Consider the following 9125-nt stretch of genomic DNA (forward strand, 5'->3'; position numbering starts at 1 on the left):
AGGTGGTTGCCACACGTGGTCCATTTTCTCCTGCTTGCTGCACGCCCTTGGCTGGCTGGGGGTTGGAAGGGGGATTTGCTCATCAGTGAGAGACAATGGACCTTGAAAGCACAGAACATTTATGAGATGGAGTTGCTTACCGGGCTGCTGCACGATCAAAGATCCAACAGTGAATTGGAGTGGGCTTCCTTATCAAGTACAGCCCTGATCAAGCTCCACCTATGATTGTATGATTAATAAAAAGCAGGTGTAAGAGGAGGGGTAATGTTATTTGGAAGGACCAAATGGCCCCCTCATGTTAGACGCCTGCCCGAGTACTAACGCACAACCCCCATTGCCAGGCGAAAAGACATAATGCTGTGGTGTGAAATGAACAGACATTTGACTGTCAAACTTTGCTACCCTAAGGGTGGGGTGGTTCTTACGTTGCGGGGTTAGGGGGGTAGTTACTTGTTTGTGTACTGGAAAAGTAAAGTAAACATGGGCACGTTGTCAGAATGTGATTCTTTTTTTGTATGCGTATCTGTGTTAAATAACTGCCAATAAAAAAAAATAGCATTTATCTCTGCCCTTTACCTCTGAAAGCATCCACTTAAAGGACTGGTGTGAGAGAATGAGTGGTCTCCTGTCCCCGCAGCCCTTCCAGTCACTCCACTAGCATGCAAATGCTAACCCCACATCATGATTTCAATTGCCTCAAGACGCATGCATACGAATGCACGTGCTAATAGTCAAATGCCTTATGTAAGTAAAGGCAGTGCCTTTTTTAACAGCGAAGCCCAGGCGCCGCTTAACTTCTGTCATTTTCTGTCTGACCACGGCTCTGTAGGTCAGCCAGGTCGTGTCAACATAGCTAACATTTCGGGGGCTAGAGCCTGATCAGCTCAATAGTGCTGCGCAACTGCCTGCAGCTGTTTACCCCCTAATAATACATAATAATAAAAACACCCTGCAAATTATATCTGTCTCGCTTGTAATTGAATCAAACCCTAGGTGCCTCAAGACTGTTTTTCCCAGCTGTAACATGGGGAAATGGGCACACACAATGGGAAACCAGCACACCCAGCACCTACACAATTCAGCCGAGGGGGATCAATTTGCCCAGTGCAGATTGTGCATTTTTTTCATGTGCAGCCGAGGGACCGGGGTCGTCCCTGGTAGTGCAGCAGACTTGGGTATTTCTCCTGTGTAGAACGTGGGGGGGGGGGGGGGGGGTTCTGTCCCTCACATAGGGGTGTGATTCAGTCTTTTACTCCTGCAAAGGGGTGGGGAGTTAAGTTGTCCTTTACAGGGAGTAAGAGTTGGATATTTGTTGTGGACAGTGGTGGTATTTGTCCTCTGCAGCAGAAGTGTGGTTGAGGGACATGTTTGGGTTTTTGTCCTATGCAGAGGGCCACATTTCTTGTGGTCCTGTGAAGTGGTGAATTTCACCTGTGAATAGGAAGGAGGGTAGTGACGGGGGGGGGGGGGGAGGAGTGGTTGTGGTTTTGCATAGCCGGGGGATTTTTAAATTATTGTTGATGTTTATAAAATAACGATTAAAATTCTAAAAAAAAAGGACAAAAGATATAATACAATCACAATTTACATCAATTACAAAACTTTCCACACTACTTAATTCATTTTATCTGATCATAAGCATAATTGCTTTAAAAAAAAGTCTCAATTCTTTCTATGCATAGTTACATTCTTAGTGGCTGAAAAAAAAGCTCAAACCTTTCAATGCATAAAATGTCATTCTTTATTGCTAAAATGATGCATTCTTCCAATAAATTAATTTCTCAAAAAATAAAATGTCGTTATTACAAATATAAAATGGAATTACAAGCAGTCTTTCTTTATGTTTTTGAGGTTTGAGGAAAACCAGGTTACATTTTGGGGTTAGGCACCGTGGAAGCAAATTGTGCTTACAAAGGAAGGTTGGGTGGTCCTTGTAGGGAAGGATACCTTATAATAATGGTAACCACTCGCACTCAGAATTAATATTATGTTGTCAAATTGTTCAGCACTAAAGACTTGCTGAGCGATGAGACATGAAGTGGCGTGTTACCACCTTAGTTTGGCATTCAAAATAATTCCTTGATCATATGTGAAATAGATCTGTTTTATTTTTCTTATAGTTCTATAGCTGTGGCAGCATTTAAATGGTGTCAGCCACAACATGCACATGTTTCGATCCTCTGGGATCATCTTCTGGTGGCTTACGTAATCGTAATCCACTAAGGGAAAAAAGTTACAGTGACGTGCTACTACTTCTTCGTATGTGAACCTGAACGCAAATGAAACAATTTTTCACATGAAGTGATGTGTTACCACCTTAATTTGTACTCGGGTGCTAAGACTTCTTTTCTACAAGCATCTGTGTGGAACAGCACTAAAGACTTGAGTGATGAAACAATGTTTCACATGAAGTGATGTGTTGCCACCTTAATTTTTCATCACAAGTCTTTAGTGCTGTTCCAGAAAAGGAGTCCGAGTACCTTTTTAATAAAGGGACACATGTGGCTTTGCAGGTGCAGCCTTGAATGGTGGGTGAGATTGATGGGGACATGTGTACGAAAAGGAATCTGGCCATAAAAACTTTTTTATGTGCTTGTGTACCTGTAACCCATCACCTGGGGAGAAGGAAGCCATTGGTAGGTCGAGGGATCCAGATGAGGGATAGAACGAAGAAGAGGAAGTATAAAAAGGGACCTGGTGTGAAAGCAGAGCCCCATTTAAATAAAAGAAGTGAAATACAAATGTAATAATGGTACACTGAACCTGGGGATGGAAAAGATTATAATTCTGGAGGGGGTGGTCTCGGGAGGAACTTCCTTGACAAACAAATACCTTGCCATGACGTCACCTTGTGCCCCAAGTGTTTTCATTTTCTTTAAATTGTATTGTGTAGGACATTGGCTAGGCTACTCCCATTTCTATTGCCACCAAGCATTCCCGGACGCCACCATTGGACTGTGCATGTATACCTGTAAAGCTCACTTTGGACTTGTGCGGCTCCAGATGACTGGGGAAAGGCTACCAATGGATCTTGCAGGACTAAACCAAGTCATACAATGAGCCATTAATCTCTGGCTGATGCTGATTTAGGTGTATTTATCTATGTCCCTACTTGTGGAATATAAAGCCGAAAGATGCTAGCACCACTATGTTGTATCTGGTTGCAATTAGGAAATTGATGGCCTGGACTTGGACATAAATGGAGGACCACTCCGTGGAGACAATTAAACTTATTGTTCTAGATAAGGTAGGAACAGTGCGCCGGAAGGGCAGGTAAGTGTTTTATGACATTGTAGGCTCTGGCGTGCATTAAAGGAGTGCATCTTTAGGGCAGGAAAGTTGAGTTGGGAATGGGTTAATGCTATGGTGCTGTCGGCTTGTTTTACAAGATTAACTAATACCCCCTTTTGATCATCCCATTGCATGAAATGCAGAGAATACATTTTTGACATTTACACGGGAAATCAAGGCTGGGTTGTTTGGGTGAGGTTAAAGGAGAACCAAAAGACAAAGGAAGGACAGTGCAGAAGAGTGTGGAGGAGGATTACTGAAAGTGTGTTCAAGGTGAGGTATTAGTTGGTGGGGGGAGAAAGTGGTAGTTGCAAGGTTCGAAATCGATATTCGATGAGCAGGAGCCAAACCCAGATTCTGGTTGTCAGGCACACCCAGGATGTAGGAGCTACAGCAGGGGAGCCAAGAGCTACCAGAGATGCTCCATAACATTTTGGCCATTTTGTATGAACCATTGTGTTTTTTAAAATATATTAGAGAAGTATTCGAATTCTTTATTAACATTCTCATATATTCAAAGGTAATCACATTTACATGTTTGGAAAGCACCATTTGGCCATGGGAATCATAAGTAGCTCCTGGTAGCTGTTGGATTCAAGCTAACCAGGATCTACTGTGCTAGAAGCAGGAGCTAAATAGACCCCAGCTCCCCTCAATTTCGAACCCTGTTGTTGGTTGAGAGTGCATACTCGATGAGTGAGTGAGACTAGCAGAGGGAGTGAAGGGGGTGAATGAAACTAAATGGGAATGTGACCGGGAGAAGGTGTGGGTGTTGTAGTGTACGAATAGTGGAGAGTAGCAGGGGTGGAGAGGGGAGAGTAGTCCCATCAAAGGGAGAGGAAAATTGAGAGGAAAAGACAGAGCAGTATGGGAGGAAGGGTAAAAGATCAGAGTGAGGAGTACAAGATCGTGAAAGGAAGACTTAGTCAGCCCTGGGTGACTGGAAGGTACCACCTCTTAAAACCATTACGTTATAGGTCATCACGACCAGCCAGGCAGTTATTAGAGGCCTCTGAATCTTTCCAGATTTTGGCAAATTACACTTTTGCCGAATTTATTTGACCCTTTTTAACACTTTTGTACAGCAAAATGCAGGGAGAAGACCACCTTTATGTCCCTCAACCCTTCTATATACCTTACTATCTGCATGTCTGAGGTAAAATGAAAGTGTCAACAAATGCAGCAACAATTGTGCAGCGAAAGTGTAATTTGATAAAGTGGGTGATACCCGTAGACAGTAGGGGTTACCGATCTGTAGGGACCATCTTAGGGTTTAGGGATACCCGGGCTAGGAAGAGAACCACCCAGGGGAAACTATATAGAGCGAACAACTTTAGGGAGCCCCTTCACAATCAGTTCACGAAGATCTTGAACTGTCTTCGAGAGTTGGTGTGTTTTTGAGGCCATCTGTTACAGTCCATACACTATAGTCTGGTCCTGCAAGTGCTTTTGTCCTGAGTTTTAAGAGTGCTGGGCAAATCAGTAGACAAGACATTGCATTTGACCATCAGGGAGGACATTAATCAATGTTTGGACTTCAACTCAAGACTTGCACCCAGTGCTTCTCTTGGCATGCCCCCCTCTGTAGGGTGCTGCCAGATTAATCAGAAGTGTAAATTGCAGGGGCAGTAACCAAGCCCAGAAAAGACCTGCCTATATCACGAAGGGAGGACCCCCTCATAGTGCTGAGTTCATCCCTTAAAAACACACAATTACAATTGTAATGAAAGGCATGCCGTCTGGCCCCAGAGCGCAGTGGGATGTAACTACAGGTGGACTGCGATCCTTACAGGTGTCCGGTTTGGTAGATGGAGGCCAAGTGTCTACCTCAGATGATACCTACGGTGAAGATGGCTCACAAAAGGAGCTGTGAGATTACCAGTACAGGAGATTATCAGCGACCACAGTATGGACATCAGTGAAGAAACCATTAAGCTCAACCATTTTTTAAACCTTGCAATTCACCATCGAATGAGTCCCTTCTCCCAGAGTAGCGACTGTATGACCTCCAGGTTCAGAATGTCCTGTGCAAGGACATCTGAGCCAAACCTGTGGCAGAGTCCCCCAGGCCCACTCTGGAGGGAAAAGTTAGCTACTGCCCTTGAAATAGGTTTAAAAATATTGACCTTGGAGACCGCTAGGGGGTGCGTGGCATGGCGGACGCGTGAGGCTCGAGCTCTGTCCACACCGTATAGCCCAACAAGCTAAAATCACCCCTGGCGGGGATTTTATGAAGAAGGTTAGGCTGTGAGCCCCCTGCCCGCGCTAACAGCCGTCATATGGAACGGGAGCCAGTGGATTAGCCCAACGGCACCCCAAAAGGGAGAGCCATGAAACGGACAACGGGTGGGCGCGAAGCCCTGAAGAGCGACAGCCCGGTCCCAGAGACGTGCGGCCTGCTGGCTCAGCGAAGGACAGACGTGACACCAGAGGACACAGGAGGCCGGCGGAGCCTTCGACCACAGGGACCGAGCTTAAACCTATGCAGCTGGAGTCTAGGGGTCAGCGAAGCAGCGCCCAAGCTAGGATAGCTGGGTGACGGAGATTGCTGAGACCGGGGGCCTGGAGGAGAGAAGGCCTGTGCATGGAGCCAGATATCCCACAGGCCCCACTGTGAGCAGAGGGATACCCAGAGAACGTCGGAGGCGCCCTCAGAACTTGCAAGGCGAGTAGCGAACTCTGAAAGGGAGGACTGGCCATTGTCGGGAGAGTGCCCGCCTCAGACTGGCGTGGTGACGCCCCCATAAATCTGAAGCGGAGAGAGGTCTATGCAGAGGCCCGCCAGGGACCGTGAGTGCGGAGAGAAGGCGCTGGGCCCACTCCACGACGACGACCAGGGAGAGGCTGTATGGGATGGTTGGTGAGCCCGCAGAACATTCCCCAGCCCATTCACACTGAAGCCGCGAGGGAAGAAGTGAGGAGGAAACAGGAGTGCGAGGAGGGCCGAGGAAGGTGCCAAATCACGGGCCAGGTCCCCTACCTATTCTCTGCAAACACCTCGAGGGGGGCTGACAAGAGCGGGACCCAGGAGGCATTCCCCACTCTGTCTTCCTGGTGCTTGTGACCCCCTCCTAGAGAATGCCGGACCCTGCGCCCCCCACGATAGGGGAGGGGCTGCCACCAAGAGGAGCCCAGGAGGAAAGGCGAATATCGAGGAAACCCAAACAGAAAGCCGGGAGAACCCAGGTGGGGCCCCTACGCGGGAGCCCGGCACTGCCCCGGGGGACAGCGGCAGGTGAATAGACGCCTCATAGAAAGACCGAGCCGAATACATAGCACATGAGAGACACGAGCAAACGGTACTGGCGCCCACATACCGGTCCTCGGTGGCATCCGGACCATACATCCTTGACAGCCCTCGGCTTGGGAGAAGGAGCATACGGAGAGGGTCTCGGGCTTCAACCCGGACAGGAGAAATAACTATGCGGTGGTAGGGGGTGAGACCCAGAGGAGGGAGGCTGCGCTCAAGGGGGCCCACCTAGAACCCAGCTCCAGACCAGACCCCAAGGAGCCCCGGGCACGCAGTACAGTTTGGCCAGTACAAGTGCCGGATCCTGGACCCTCGGACACGCAGTTCATAACGGAGAAGCCCCAGGCAGGGTGCTGGGAGTGCCAATAGGAGATGCCAGTGGCCCGGACCATACCACAGTGGTCCCGGAAACCAAGAACCTGGAGCAATCACCAGCAGGCACTCCGCAGGAACGGGCGCCCGCCCGTGCAATCTTCTTTCCATCCCTCCAGCGCTTTTGTAGGCCACAAATAGTCCCTGAAAAAGGACCTTGCGACACACCTGACAGAATGTCCGCAGGGAGTGCTCCCCTCCCCCAGCAGTTACTATGGATGATCTTAAGGACATTCTCCAAGAAATTAAAGCTATTAGGACTGATATACAGGCTTCGATAGTGGACCTCAGAGGAAGAGTGGACACTCTGGAAGAGAAAATGGAAGGCATGGAGAACAACCACCTCCAGACAGACCTGTTAGACATGAAATACGAGGCAAGGCTAACTGATCCAGAAACAAGAGAGGAGGACATATTCCTGAAGATGGATGATCTTGAAAACGGGGAACGCCGAAATAACCTGCGAATCCTGGGGATGGCTGGCACAACAAAGGGGTGAGACAGCGGCAGACGTCGGGAGGAAGGTCCAAGGACTAAGAAACCAACTTTTTGCCCTAGAGGGGGAACAAGGAAGTCCAGCTGGAGAGAGCTCACGGAGGTGGAGGAGGCAGCCCAAGATCCATCGTGGTGCGCTTCCTCCGCTACAGGGAGAAGATGGAGGTCCTGGAGAAGGCGAAGAGACTGGGGAGCTTCACCTTTGAGGGGGATACAATCAATATTTTCCAAGATTTGTCTGCTCTGACGATCACCTGCAGAAGGGAGTGCTGCCCGCTCACGCAATGGCTCACTAGGCAAGACATACGATATAGATGGTCCTACCCATTTGCCCTTTCGTTTGAACATGACAGAGTGGACTATCGAGTCACGGGGGGCAAGGAGGCACTCCAGGTGCTTCAAGTTCTCAAAGGAGAGCCTACCTCTGAGGGAATGGAGGAGGTGCATCAGCACTCCCAGAACACAGGAGAGCCATATAGAAGATGATGAAGGGCAAGAGAAAATTTAAGAAACCAAATACCCCGATTCGCAACGAAGAAGTGAATTAGGGGATTTGGGTCACAGCACATGTGCGGAAAAGGAGGAAGTCGATGGATCCCGACCAGGGGTGACGAGGAGATACGGAGGTCAGCGGGGACAGACGATTCTCATGCCCTGGTGGCTTGCCCACAGGCAGGCGTCTCAAACGTGGGGGTAGTGGGTGCGGGTGGAGGGGGAGAGTTGGGATTGTATGTTACCAGGCACAGCACGGATTGGGCTCCAGAAGAAAGCCAAGTAGTCTCCATGAAGCCGGAGGTAACGTGCATCCTTAGATGACATTTGATGACAGAACCTGAGAAAAGGGGCAGAGTCGAAACTCTTAAACTGGGATCGCTTCGTAAAGGAACTTAACTCACCAGCAACGCGTTCACTCCTGGGGAGGGAAATGAGGAATGCGGGGTTGGATGTGCTCCTAGTACCAGAAACCAGAACAGTGAAGGGAGAAGAGAGGCGAATCCCTGGTAGCCATGTGGGTCAGACATACTGGGCGTTGGGCTGTAAAGACTGGAGGGGGGGGCGGTCTGAACTTCTGCTCTCTATTTGGTGGAGGAGAGGCACAGAGGACCCCAGCCTTGATTCTCTATTAAGGTAGCAATGGACGAGCAATCAAGGCCTAGCTTCTCAGGTGGTGATGCAGGCTGGTTTTTAAGTACAGTGTAGTCCCCAAGCCCCCATAAAGGAATGTCCACACACTGTATTAGTTAAAGCACAGTCTTTATATAATTAAGTTCAAGGTTATGTACACAATCACAATAACTCACTTTGTGCTCAGAAAATCTACAATGGAAAATATATACAGTTCTAAGTGGTACCACAATTAAAGTGCATCAACTATACTTTGGTCAAATGTCACACAAATCAATTAATAAAGGTAACCAACAATAGACATAGGAGGAAAGCAGTTGGTTAGAACAATTGGCATAATACTGGCCTCTACCCTTAAACACAGTTCTGTGTGGAGATCCCCCTACCTGGGCAACCTGTAAAGTAAAGATATATCACAAGCCCAGTCTATATATTGTTCTAGCAGTCTTATTTCCTTCTATAATGTTTCTACCACCCCAAAGTACCTGGAATAGCAGAGTTCCTCGAGGGATCCTTCTTGAGTGGCTCTCTTTAAAGCAGGAGCCACAAATCGTCGATGGGCCTTGAAGAAAATGATCTCGGCGTCGAGATT

This window comes from Ambystoma mexicanum, chromosome 3q (assembly GCF_040938575.1).
Source record: "Ambystoma mexicanum isolate Mex_15411 chromosome 3q, UKY_AmexF1_1, whole genome shotgun sequence".
Taxonomy (NCBI): Eukaryota; Metazoa; Chordata; class Amphibia; order Caudata; family Ambystomatidae; genus Ambystoma; species Ambystoma mexicanum.